Source organism: Zea mays, chromosome 4 (assembly GCF_902167145.1).
Source record: "Zea mays cultivar B73 chromosome 4, Zm-B73-REFERENCE-NAM-5.0, whole genome shotgun sequence".
Taxonomy (NCBI): domain Eukaryota; kingdom Viridiplantae; phylum Streptophyta; class Magnoliopsida; order Poales; family Poaceae; genus Zea; species Zea mays.
Genome location: NC_050099.1, coordinates 32,102,460 through 32,115,609, shown reverse-complemented (window position 1 = coordinate 32,115,609; position 13,150 = coordinate 32,102,460).

Sequence of the window (13,150 nt, the reverse complement as noted above, 5' to 3'; positions counted from 1 at the left end):
GCGACGGTGCGGACTGTCCGTGGCTTTGAGCCAGACGGTCCGCGACCTTGCTGCAGGAGTGGGTCTTCTCTACGTGCTGCCCAGGCAGTCCACGCTCTGGGCCAGACGGTCTACGATGGCGCAGGGTCGTCTTCTCGTAGGACCTAGATCCCACCCCTGGGGGAGAGACCTTAGGGTGCTTTGGGTCATATGGTCACCTGAGGTGTCCCTAGACGACGTAGAGTCACCTAGGAATTAAGAAATCAAGTCAATGAAGAGATCTTGAGTGAAGTAGACGAAGTAGATCTTGCCCCTCAGGAAGGGTAAGATCCTAGGGTTGACTTGGAGTAAGCAGGCCACCCTAGGACGGATCTAGACGATGTAGAGTCAAATAGGGGTGGAGGATGGATATGTGGAAAGCTACAACTAAAGCTATGTTGCACCTACTTCTAGGGAAGGAAAGGTAAATAAAGTAGATAGGTTCGATTGGAATATGTTCGGGGTTCTCAATCGACCGTACCCCTTTATATTTATAAGGGAGGAGGTTTGGACCTGTTACTAGGCGATAACCAACAGATCTCACGTGATTAAATGGATAACCACGCACGAGATAAGGATAATCGCCCGAGTTAATATGATCGCGAGGCACGCGGACTTTCCGGGCTCAAAGGTTGGACTGTTTGCCTTTTGGTGCTCAACACATGCCCCCTCTTTTGGTGGAGCTTGGCGAACCAAAAGCACAAGCACACTTCAAAAACAATAGATCTCATGAGTTATTTTGTTTCCGAAGTAAGGACTCAACTCGATGCAAGTCCTTGGCTCTTCTGATCAGATAATATTAATATTTGATGCACATAGGCCATTTTGGATTGCATCTTCTTCGGCCATATCTTCCTGATCAACATGTCAATAGGCAAAACTTGTGGTGCCCCCAACCCGAATAAGCAAACAGATTAGGCCAATAATACAGATTCATCGTCGTACCGCCCCACACTTGAGCAGGACAACACATCGACGAAGAATAAACTGGAAAGCACCGTAACATCCCTAGAGGAGGATGACTAGATGATCTTGGTTGTACCACTTTTTGGGCCGGTTTAGTCGACTTTTGCTTTCACATAGATCGCCCTTTTGACTTTATTCGTTTTAGTAGCTAGTCGAGTGGAACGACCTTCTTCTTATATTTAGCAAGCAACTGATTAATAGTAGGACCGACTCTGTTGAGCCGGCCAAACATCCTAGAAGTGTTTTGCTACCTAGTACTTGTTTTAGGATGTTGTGGTTTGACAGTCTGGTCGTTGCTGCTTCTGGTTGTCCACAGACTGTCCAACCTTCATGGCTGGACTGTCCGTGACTATCCCGGACTGTCCGGCCTTAGTGCACAGATCGTTCGACGTATGCAGGATAGGTGACCATGATCAGGTATCCAATCGTGCTTACCGTCGAGTGTCCGACCTACCTTTTGGATGGGGACACAAGCTTAGCACGATGATTAGAAAGGATTCATCAACCATATCACCCACTGAGGACAATGATGTTCATTAAACTATAGAATTTGCATGGGAGAAGCACATAATAGCCAACTCAATTATGCATAAGTTCGAGTATTGGTTGTACTATTAAATGAACCATTTACTTGAAACTATTCGGCAATACTGATTATGTTGTTTGCAATTAAACAATAACTGAATAGTGATAAGTAACTATTATAAACATGTTTATCAGATGAATAAATATGACGAAGCAAATTATAGCAAGAATTATTACTACCAACAACTGAAATACCAACGCTCCGCGAACGTGGATGCTGTAAGAGAAGCCTAAGACTGCAGCGGTCCGCGAACATGGATGCGGAGAAATTGTGACTGTGATCTCGAGTCCCTAAAACCGGTTCAGTTCGAGCATGTCGCGAAAAGAGGGAGACAAGAAAGAGATAATCTATAACAAGGGACGTTAGAGGAATACCTTTTTTGCATTCACGATCTACTAAATTGTTCTATAGTAATTAGGATCCTCTATTTTACTTGTGCGGGAGCTGATAGGGACCCACTGGACACAACTTAACACACCCTAAACTGCGTAGTCATTGTGGGAAACCCTAACCTTGGAATAGGGTGGGGTGATGTATTAATAGACTAGGATGTTGGGCCAGACCCATTACATAGGAGGCGAGAGGGTAATTACATAGGGAGAGCCCCAAACCCTAATAGGTATTCTAACACCCCCCGCAGTCGCAACTCTATCATGTACAAATGTTGATACTGGACCAAAAGTCTAGGAATACACTCGATGGCAGCACACCCGCTTAGTTCCATCCTTTGATGTGTTTCTGTTTGCTATCACCATTACCTTCGTCATCCATCGATCTTACCTTGATACTTATCTTTATGCCTGTTCTTTTAAAAAAAATCCTCTCTTTCACCTCAATTTAAGAGCGACAATTTACTTATCTGGCTCGTGGATGTACCCCCTTCTTTTTCATTTTCAGGTCCTGTCTCAACTCCATCCTTTGTGGTACTTATATCCTTGGTTCTTATGCACATTTACCTCCTCTCTTACATTCTTGTCCGGTATCACCTTTAACCCTTGTAATACCCTTACCTTCATGCTTACTTTGAACCTCCCCTTGAAAGCCTTCCCTTTTCCATCCTTGTTCGAGGATAATGTCTTACCTATTTCACCATTGATTGCTCCCCTTCTTTGACACCTTGCAAGTTTTGTCTAAAATACATCCTTTATTGTGTGTTTGTCTGTTATCACCTTAACCCTTGTCATCCCTCGATCTTTACCTTGATGCTTATCCTATACCTGCATTTTAAAGCCGCCTCTCCCACTTCATTTCAAGAGTGATGTCTTGCCCATCCCGCTCTTGTTCGTTCCCTTTTCCTCTGTGTAAGGCCCAAAATTGGTATAATAATAATAATAATAATAAATGTATAAATCATAAAATAATGAAATAAGGTTATCAATGGTAGTGTCTAGAATATTTGAAACCTTTGAGATTTTTTAGGGCCTTTCCTATTCATAACCATTTGATAACATTAAATTAATTAAGAAACTAATAAGTAGTTAAAGAAAAGTTGACCTCTTGCCAATAGTTTTGTGGTAATACATCCTATTGACAACACAAATTAGATCTCAAATTTTTAAATAAAAACATAAAATAGAAAATGAGAAAGGAAATGGTAATAATCATTTATTACTCCTAGAATTAAATAAAGAGTAAGAGAATAAATAATAATACTAAAAAGGGAAAAAAGGACTTACATTTACATTAGTGTTATAATTGAGATTTGAAAACTGAAATTCAGAACAGAAATTTAAATTTATCTTGAATATTTGAATTTGGGAAGAAAATATGAAATACGAAAAGAAAGAAGAAAGGAAAAACTAGGCAGAAATGGCATGGGTCGAATCCCCTCGTGACCCAACTCCTTCCCTCAAGCCAACCGACCGACATGTGGGCCCGCTCGGTCGGTCTTATTTTCCCTCCCCGCGCGCCCATGTCCTGCCAGCGGGAACCGCGCTCCAGCGTCTCAACCGTTCACCAGTCGCCGTCCCCGCGCACGTCTCATTTCCAAGCGGGCCCAGGTGGTCAGCTCTTTCTCCTCTGGCGTAACAAACTTCGCGCGCAACTCCCGAGACCTGACTGCCATTCTCGTGCCAACCGAATCTCTCCAGCCTCCTCCACTTATCCCCGCGCCGTACCATTGGCCATATATTTGAAGCCGCCCTTCGCAACTCACCTCATCTCACCATGATCGCCATGCCACTGGATTGAGAGAAGAAGAAAACGCCTGGGGGAACGCGAGAGAAATAGGAGAGAGAGGGTGAGTGGGGCACCGCGTCGAGGTTCCACTATCACCGGCCCTCGACCCAGATAGAATCAGGGAGGGTCCGTGGTGAAGAGTTGGAGTTGGGAAAGGGGTGGAGTCCCTTGGAACAATCCCAATTGCTTGATGGAGTGCAAGATCGCGACGGAGCCGCTGCACCCTATTGGATTGCTACATCGTGTAAACTGGTAAATTGTTACTTCCTCGTCTCTCGTACCTCCCTGCATAGTTCTCCGTCGATTTTCCCCGTGGTTTGGAGCGTCAATTGTGGTTGGCCGCGGGGAACGCCGTCGCAGTACCACCGGGTGGCGTGGGTCAATGTGTCGCGACATATATGGTGCCAGGGGGCTCGGGCAGGTCCAGGGAAACTAGCGCATCGTCCCTGACCACTTGGATGTCAGTATCGTGCACCGGGGGCGCAACATCGCCTTCTCCGGCGACGGCTCCGCCGTGGAGGCACTTCTCTGCCATAAAGGCAGGGCGCCGCCGTAAATCTGCGCTTCACCGGGGCTAGGAAGTTCTACGTCACTAAGTACGGTAATAACTACGCTTTTTGAGTACGCCATGTTCTCCACTCCGTTCTGCGCATAGTCACGTACGCCGTAGCACACTTGGATGGCCGGGCAACCTACACCGGCGATACTCCGCCGTGCGTGTTGGGTGGCACGTTGACGGCGCAGAGGGGGAAAGGTTGGAGTAAGCCCTGACCGTTGATTTGATCAGCGATGGTCGTGATTGGAGGCGGCGTACCCCTTTGGGAAAACTTGATCGGAGCCGTTGGATCGGAATCGCATGGGTGAGATTAGATGACCACGTATCTTTTCGAGAAATAAAATCTGAGCCATAGATTGTGAATCCGATGGTCGGGACTGGTCATTAGCGTGGCACCTTCTGGGCCATCGATCTTGGATCCGTGCACCAGCGTTGCGCGTACCAGTTGGGGTGGGCAGATTTAATCGTGGCCCTTCGGTACAGATCGGACGACCAGAACTGTTCAGTACCCCTTCGCGTGGCTTATTTCCTAAAGAGCCCCTGTAGAATCCAGTAACCAACCCGCAGTCCCTTGTGACTGTTTGCCGAGTCTGAGGAACCTTTGTGTTTTAACCCTGAACTCACTGCAAATTACGCGCACAGTCCAGACAGATTATAAAACAGAGAAATTCATTTAGAAAAAGATTTATAGTGCAAAATTAATTCCAATAACTTGTTTAATCCCTAGAAAATTCATTTCAACTCCTTTTTAATCCATTCTAGTTCTAATAATTTTGTTTTAATATTGTTCATCATCTGGTACCTTTGTTTAGCCATGAAACTTGAATTAAAATTATTCACTTGATTTACTCTATTCTAAGTACCAAATAACTTCGGAAATTCATAACTCCTCCATTTTAATTCCGAATTGACTCGTTCCAGTTACATTAGCTTTGTATAAACATTTACTACGCAGTAACAACATTAGTTATATCATGTCGCATACTTTTATATTTATCCTATGCCTACTAGATTAGCTCTTCTAAATCAAATCTAACATGTCCATAATTATAATTTGATTAAAATATGATCTCTAGTTAAGTTATAATTAAGATTAAAGTTGAATTAATTATTCATAGAATATTATCTCATTTGGTGTATACTAATTAATTTATAATATAGTTTAATCACATAGATCTTCTATAAAATCATAACTCCTTAATCGTAACTCCGATTTTAGTGGTTCTCGAACCCAGGATCTCGTAGCGATGCGTAGATTATTATTACGCAATTTATTCTTATGTTTGGTGTGATGTTAATTTTGTATATACCATGTTTGTTTGTATTGCTATGAATAGCAGTGATGTCACGAGAATCTGAGGATCATCCTAGTACCTGGAATCTCAAGTCCCAGGCAAGTTGTGCCCTTGATCACTTTTATTTACCCAATAATGTTCTCTATAATTATTTATTCCTACATAGGTTTAATTTTGATGGGACCCAATAGGTCACCCTAGTTTGGTTATCTTTTTACCTTGTTCACCCCTGAATCATTTGGGTAGTTTTGCTATTGCTCTATATGGTTTTGGGATTAATATTACATTATGTCTATGTTCCAATTATTCTGTTATTTTATTTATGTTCATGCCAAGATCATTATTTTTAATTGGAACATGGAGCTTAACTTGAGAAACACGTGCCACCACAAGGGTGGAATGGGACGCCCTTGGCTGACTAACTAGGAAAGCTAGTGGAAGACTACCTTACCCGAAAGGGGCAAGGGCAGTAGGGGAGTAGGCGTGTAGGGAGGTTCTCAGGTTGATTTTGCTGCGATGGCGGTCATACGAGGGATTCCTACATTGCTCTTCCTAGAAACTGTAGCGTGTTTTTAGAAGCTAGTTGAACTTTGTAAAGGCCTTGTAGTGGATCCCTAGCCATTCACCTCGGAAGCGTCTAAGGGCCTTGCAAACCCTGGCGACATGGGATACACGACTTGTGGGTACAGGGTACAACCTTTGCAGAGTGTAAAACTGGTATACTAGCCGTGCTCGCGGTCATGAGCAGCTCAAGACTCTCGCATGATTAAATTATGGAACTAAATTCAATTTGTCATTTGCATTGCATGGGATTTATTATTAATTTTGGTTCTATTATTATTATGGTTTGGTATTTACTTACATCTAGTAATTGCTAATAAAATTTTGACCAACTTTAAAAGCAATGCTCAACTTTAACCATTCTCTTTGGTAAGCCTTACACTTCACATGAGCTCACACCTTTGGCGAGTTCATGCACATTATTCCCCACAACTTGTTGAGCGATGAACATATGTGAGCTCACCCTTGCTGTCTCACACCCCCACATGTCAAGAACATGTACCACAGGATGAGGTGCATGGTGGATGCTGCGATGTGTTCGTGAGAGGTCTAGGTCGTCGTCTCCCAGTCAACTTTGGGTTGCTGGATTGTTGTCTCCTTACGATGTAATTATTTATTTATTTTGTACAGAACTCCTATTGTATAATAAAGTTGTGACATTCGTTTCTGTACCATGATTCATCATATGTGTGAGACTTGGTCCTAGCACACCTGGTGATTATGTTCACGCCCGGGTCCCTAAAACCCGGGTGTGACACTCTGTCACGTTGCAAGTCTTAGCTTTTGCACGATATCACCCTTACCTTCCTAATATCTAGATCTTTCGATGATGCTTATCATATGCCTACCTTTTTAAATATCATCTTTTCCATCTCAAGTTGAGAATGGTGTTTTACCTATCCTGACCTTGGTTGCATTCTCTCCCTGTCGGTTACAATCCTTGCTTTAGCTCCATCCTTTATTATGCTCATGCCCCTATCCTGCATGTCTTATTATTCCCCTTGCCTTTCGATGGTGTTAGAGTAGTTTCCCCTTTGTAAGGAAAGACCACCATCTAGTTAACATTAACGTGTAGCAACGAGATGTTTGTTGTTGTATGCTTGTGATGTTTGTCTTTGTGTTATGACTGATTTGCTTCTTTGTGATGTCTGTTGATGTGTTGTGGCCCTTAGTTCGCAATGACATCAATTTACTAGGTGAGTGCCATATAGTTAAGTAATTGGGTTCTCCCCCCTGCTCTCTCTAATCCGTCTATGCTTACCTTTTCTATCTATACCCTTTCCTCTTGCACCTGTCCAGGTGGCATCCTACAACCTCTCTTAATCAATCAAGATCAGAATCGACAACATCTTCACCATGTGTGTATCAATGCTCCTGTTAAGGGGGTTAGTCGCTAACCCCAATGAAGACAATGTATTCAACATCAACCAACAAGGTTGCAGTGGCGCAGCGAAAGCGTGTGTGGGTCCTAACCCACAGGTCCAAGAGATCCTCAAGAATTGTATCGATCGGTCTCAAGCATCTAAAGGTCAAAGCAACCAGTCCGCAAGTTAAAGTTGCTGGAGTCAAAGTTGAGTCAGGACAAGCTATGAAAGACTAATGAACCAATCTCATTTTCTTGCTAGTCTCTTCTTGAATCTCGAGGGCAAGATTCTGTTAAGGGGGTTAGATTTGTAACACCCTGAATTTGGGTTATAAAATTTCTTTTCTGATATCCACCAAATTCAGGTGTTACCCTCTTACTTTCTTTATTTTATACTTTTTTTCTAAATGGTGGAGAGTCATTTTGTTTTATATATGTGTAAGCCTAGTAAAAAATAGAACCCTAAAAGAGTCCTTGATTATTGCATAACATGCCAAGACATTTTATGGTATGTTGAATTGTTGTGGTGGTGCATCCATTCAAACTCATGAAGTATATTTGAATTTTGGATTCAAAAGCTATATCTAAATTTGAATAGGAATAGGTAAAAGAATAGGGGAAGAAAATAGAAAACAAAAGTGCCCAGCTCGCCCCTTTTCTTTTTCCCCCGCTGGCCGGCCCACTAGCTCCACTTTGTCCCACGCGCGGCCCAACGCCCCACCGCACCCCTCACCTGGCCGCAGCCGTCATCGCACATGGTGGCATGCGCAGATGCGTGCGCGCCTAGTGCCTCTTGCTCGCACGAACTGCAGGACCACTGCCTAGTCGCGCATGCCACTCAGCCGTGCATGCCGCACAGCTAGGCCGCCTAAGTCACGTGCGTGGGCGTTCCCAGGTGCTGCTCGAGTAGATTTGTCAACTGCCCCACGACAAGAGCACCATTTGAACCCCCATGTTCCCATCACCTCGCGATTCTCTCTCTCATTCTTGCATGGTCAGACCAGTGCCCTCTCGTGCTTGCCTCCCCACACAACTGCAGCCGCCGCACCGCATGTCCACCGCTCAAGCTGTCGCGCCCTCGCCGTGTGCCAGAGCATCGCTGTTCTCCATCGTTTCGCCACGAGCGCAGCCTTCCTCCGGTCATCCTCTTCATCTCCGGTGAGCATTTTCTCTTCTCTTTTCTTTCTCAGTTTTTTCGTTACTGTGCATCCTTCGGCCATGCGCCGGCGAGCCACCCTCCCTGCACCCTGGTCGAGCATGGCCTCGGCGATTGCCCATGGCTCACACCACCGCGCAGCGCCCATGCCCCACGTGGCCAGCCCGCAGCATGGCTCCGTCCAACCCCTGGCCGGGCACTTGCGCGCGAGCGCCCTGGTCGCAACCCTGGTGACTCAGCCCCACAGGCATGCTCCCATGGCCGAAGCCCCTGTGTGCTCGATCCCTCACCCACCGCGACACCCTTGGCCCATCCTTTTCTCCATTGTGCGCGGCGGCCAGTCGGCACCCGATCCCTGACGGCCTCGTGCCATGGCGGCTCTGCACGCCTATGTGTGGCGTGCCTGCAACCCCGTGCCCGAGCGTGGCCCCTAGCAGCCCCGTCGCACCCTCGCTGTCGTGCGATTCGACGCCGCGCGCAAAACGTCTGACTTGCGCTCAAGTCATGTGTCGTCGCGCGTCGTTCATGCGCCGTTCCGAGCATAGCGTGCGCGTAGTCGTCGTCCATTTGCATGTTCGTGCACACGCGCCGCGCGCCCGATCCGCACGTTATTTGCGTGTTGTAGTGCGCGTCGCGCGTGCTGTTTCGCTCGTGCTAATTCACATGTTGTCCGTGCACGTCGTCATTCACACGAGTCGTTATTCACACGCTTTAATAAAATTGTTTCACCACATCGTTCATGTTAAATAATTAATTACTTATTTAGTGTCAGTTATTTAAAATAACAGTTCAACCAAACCAAATTTATAATTTTAATTACGCGTTCACAAATACCTGTTATTGTGATTATGCCAACTTAAATGTATATTTAATATTGGTTTAATATAAAAACGATTCAATTTAGTAGTATTCGTATGTCGCGTCGTTTATTAGCCACGAATTGCTAATTATTAAATATGTTATGCGTCGCAAACCTGTTTTGACTCGTTTTGGTCGCGTGAACTCCGTAGCAGCGTCAATTTTACATTAGTAACATTATTTTGTTACAACGTAAGTTTTAATCAACTAATTAATTATTTGTTGTCCAAAATTTATTAGAATAACAATTTGAATAAAAATAATTTCTAGTTTTTATTTGCAATTTTTTTGATACATATTAATATGATTACATCGGTTCTAATGTTTTTGAACTAATACTTGTTAGTATAAACGTGTTGCAGCGTGTGTCGTCTCTTGTCGATCGCGTGTGTCTCGCGTGCTGTCTGCACGTTATTTATTTCTTGTAGTTATTGTCGCTCACGCTAATTAGTCAATTATTGTTTAGTTGGTTATTTAAAATAATAATTCTTATTAAGGCTGCAATAGTAGTCTGCCATTCCGATTCCCTCCAGTTTGTCATTCCGCCTTTCCGATTCCCTCCTCTCCGCGCATGTTCTGCCACCATTCTATATCTATCATTCTCATTCCCTCTCCTCGCAAAGCCCATTCCCATTCATATTCCCTCGTACATCCGACGCCTAGCTAAAATTAAAAAAATACACATGGCCCCAAGGGGATTCGAACCCACAACCTCTCAAGCAAATGCTAGCAATAGCTACCACTACACCACATGTGTGTTTATGTCTACATCTATAACAGAAAACACATCTACTACATCTCTCCCCAAGCCCACCTGCTACCCTTGCACAATGCGTAGTACTAGATAAGTATCACCGGGATTCTTGAATTATATTTTTGAATGGAGGGAGTAGTATTTAAAGAAGAGTCATGCATGCAATTTATTTTGTTTGAATAATGTTTTCAACTTAAATTCCTTTTTTGCATGCGTGACATTTATTCTTCGTAATATTTTTTCCATGGATCTAACTTGTGAGTCATTTTTATAAACCAACGCCAAACATGAATCCACGTTTCTTACTTGAAAACCCCGAACAAACACCATTAGCAGGAGGCACTCGCGTTGGGGTCGCTCATCAACGACAAGAAGAAACTTGGCGACTGCCACTTCGACCTCTAGAAACAGTCCTATGTGGCCGCATGTGCCGTTATGTACGACAAGCTCCGGCGCAGCCGCCACTTGGACGCGGTGCAGAGCGGCTGCTCCGCGCTGTCCATCGTCAAGCAGAGGGACCTCATGGTCGTCGCCAACGTCGGTGACTCTCGGGTTGTTCTGGGCACTGCATTCGACGACGACGCCATCACGTCGTCCAGCTCATCGTCCACCTGAAGCCCAACCTGCCACGTAAGTCGCTACTGACTGGCCATGAATTCTTGTGCGCTGAGACGATGGTCGTTGCTGATGTTGTATGAGTGTCCTCGAACACGATGTATGTAGAGGAGTAGCGCATCCGGTGGTGCAATAGTCAGGGGTACTACCTTGCTGATGAGCCCGGGGTGCACTTCGTTTTACAGCCTAGCCAAGAGTCATCAGTACTCGGTATGTCGCGTGCGTTCGACGACTATTATATCGAGGACTGTGGCGTCATCTTGGCGCTAGAGGTGACGCAGAGGAGGACCGACTACAATGACCAGTTCGTCATCCTCGCCACCGTTGGGGGAACTTTTGTGCCGACTTGCCTTTAATTCTCTTCACAAACACGCACTTGCCTTTTTGTTTAAGCAAAAGCGTATGGTGGTACGTGTCTGATGACTAACGATGTACGAGGGAATTTCTTCCGGTATGTGTGGAACGTGCTCTCCAATGATGAGACCATGCAAATCGTGACATATATCGAAGTCTGCATGATACTGATGGTTGCAATGTAGTGGTGAAACAGATAGATTATAAATAACAAAATTTATGTATGGCCAGAATCACAAATTGATTACGAAACATTTTCTCATAACAGTATAACACACATTTTGTATATAAGTTATCGTAGTATACTGGTATTATATATTCCCGTTGCAACGCACGGGTATTCAGCTATTATTGTAAAGAAGTCACTACTTACTTACGAGGATCATAATCTCTACTACTTATTAAGGCTGCAATAGTAGTCGGCCATTCCCTGTTCTGCCCATTCCGTGTTCTGCCACCATTCCTGTTCTGTCTTTCCGATTCCCTCCTCCCCGCGCATAGTCCATTCCCATGTCCTGCCACCATTCTATATCTATCATTCTCATTCCCCCTCCCCGCAAAGCTCATTCCCATTCTCATTCCCCCGTACAGCCGAAGTCTAGCTAAAATTAAAAAATACACATAGCCCCAAAGGGATTCGAACTCACGACCTCTCAAGCAAATGCCTGCAATAGTTACCACTACACCACATGCGTGTTTATGTCTACACCTATAACAGGAAACACATCTACTACATCTCTCCCCAAGCTCACCTGCTACCCTTGCACAATGCGTAGTAGTAGATAAGTATCACCGAAATTCTTGAATTATATTTTTGGATGGAGGGAGTAGTATTTAAAAAAGAGCCTTGCATGCAATTTCTTTTGTTTGAATAATGTTTTTAACTTAAATTCCTTTTTTGCATGCGTGACATTTATTCTTCATAATATTTTTCCATGGATCTGACTTGTGAGTCATTTTTATAAACCATGCCAAACATGAATCCATATTTCTTACTTGAAAACCCCGAACAAACACCATTAGCAGGAGGCACTCGCGTTGAGGTCGCTCATCGACGACGAGAAGAAACTTGGCGACTGTCAGTTCGACCTTTAGAAACAGTCCTACGTGGCCGCATGTGCCGCTATGTACGACAAGCTCCGGCGCAGCCGCCGCTTCGACGCGATGCAGAGCGGCTGCTCCGTGCTGTCCATCATCAAGCAGGGGGACCTCATGGTCGTCGCCAACGTCGGTGACTCTCAGGTTGTTCTGGGCATCGCATTTGACGATGACGCCATCACGTCGTCCAGCTCATCGTCCACCTGAAGCCCAACCTTCCACGTAAGTCGCAACAGACCGACCATGAATTCTTGTGCGTTGGGACGATGGCCGTTGTTGACGTTGTGTGAGTGTCGTTGAACATGATGTATGTAGAGGAGTAGCGCATCTGGTGGTGCAACGGCCAGGGGTACTACCTTGCCGATGAGCGCAGGGTGCACTTCGTTTTACAGCCCAACCTAGAGTCATCAGTACTCGGTATGTCTCGCGCGTTCGATGACTACTATATCGAGGACCGTGGCATCATCTTGACGACGCAAGAGGTGACGCAGAGGAGGACCGACAATAATAACCAGTTCGTCATCCTCACCACCGTTGGGGTAGCTTTTGTGCCGACTTGCCTTTAATTCTCTTCGCAAACACACACACTTGCCTTTTTGTTTAAGCAAAAGCGTATGGTGGTACATGTCTAATGACTAACGATTGACGGGGGAATTTCTTCCTGCATGTGTGGAACGTGCTCTCCAATGATGAGACCATGCAAATCGTGACATATATCAAAGTCTGCATGATACTGATGGTTGCAATGTAGTGGTGAAACAGATAGATTAAAATAACAAAATTTATGTATGG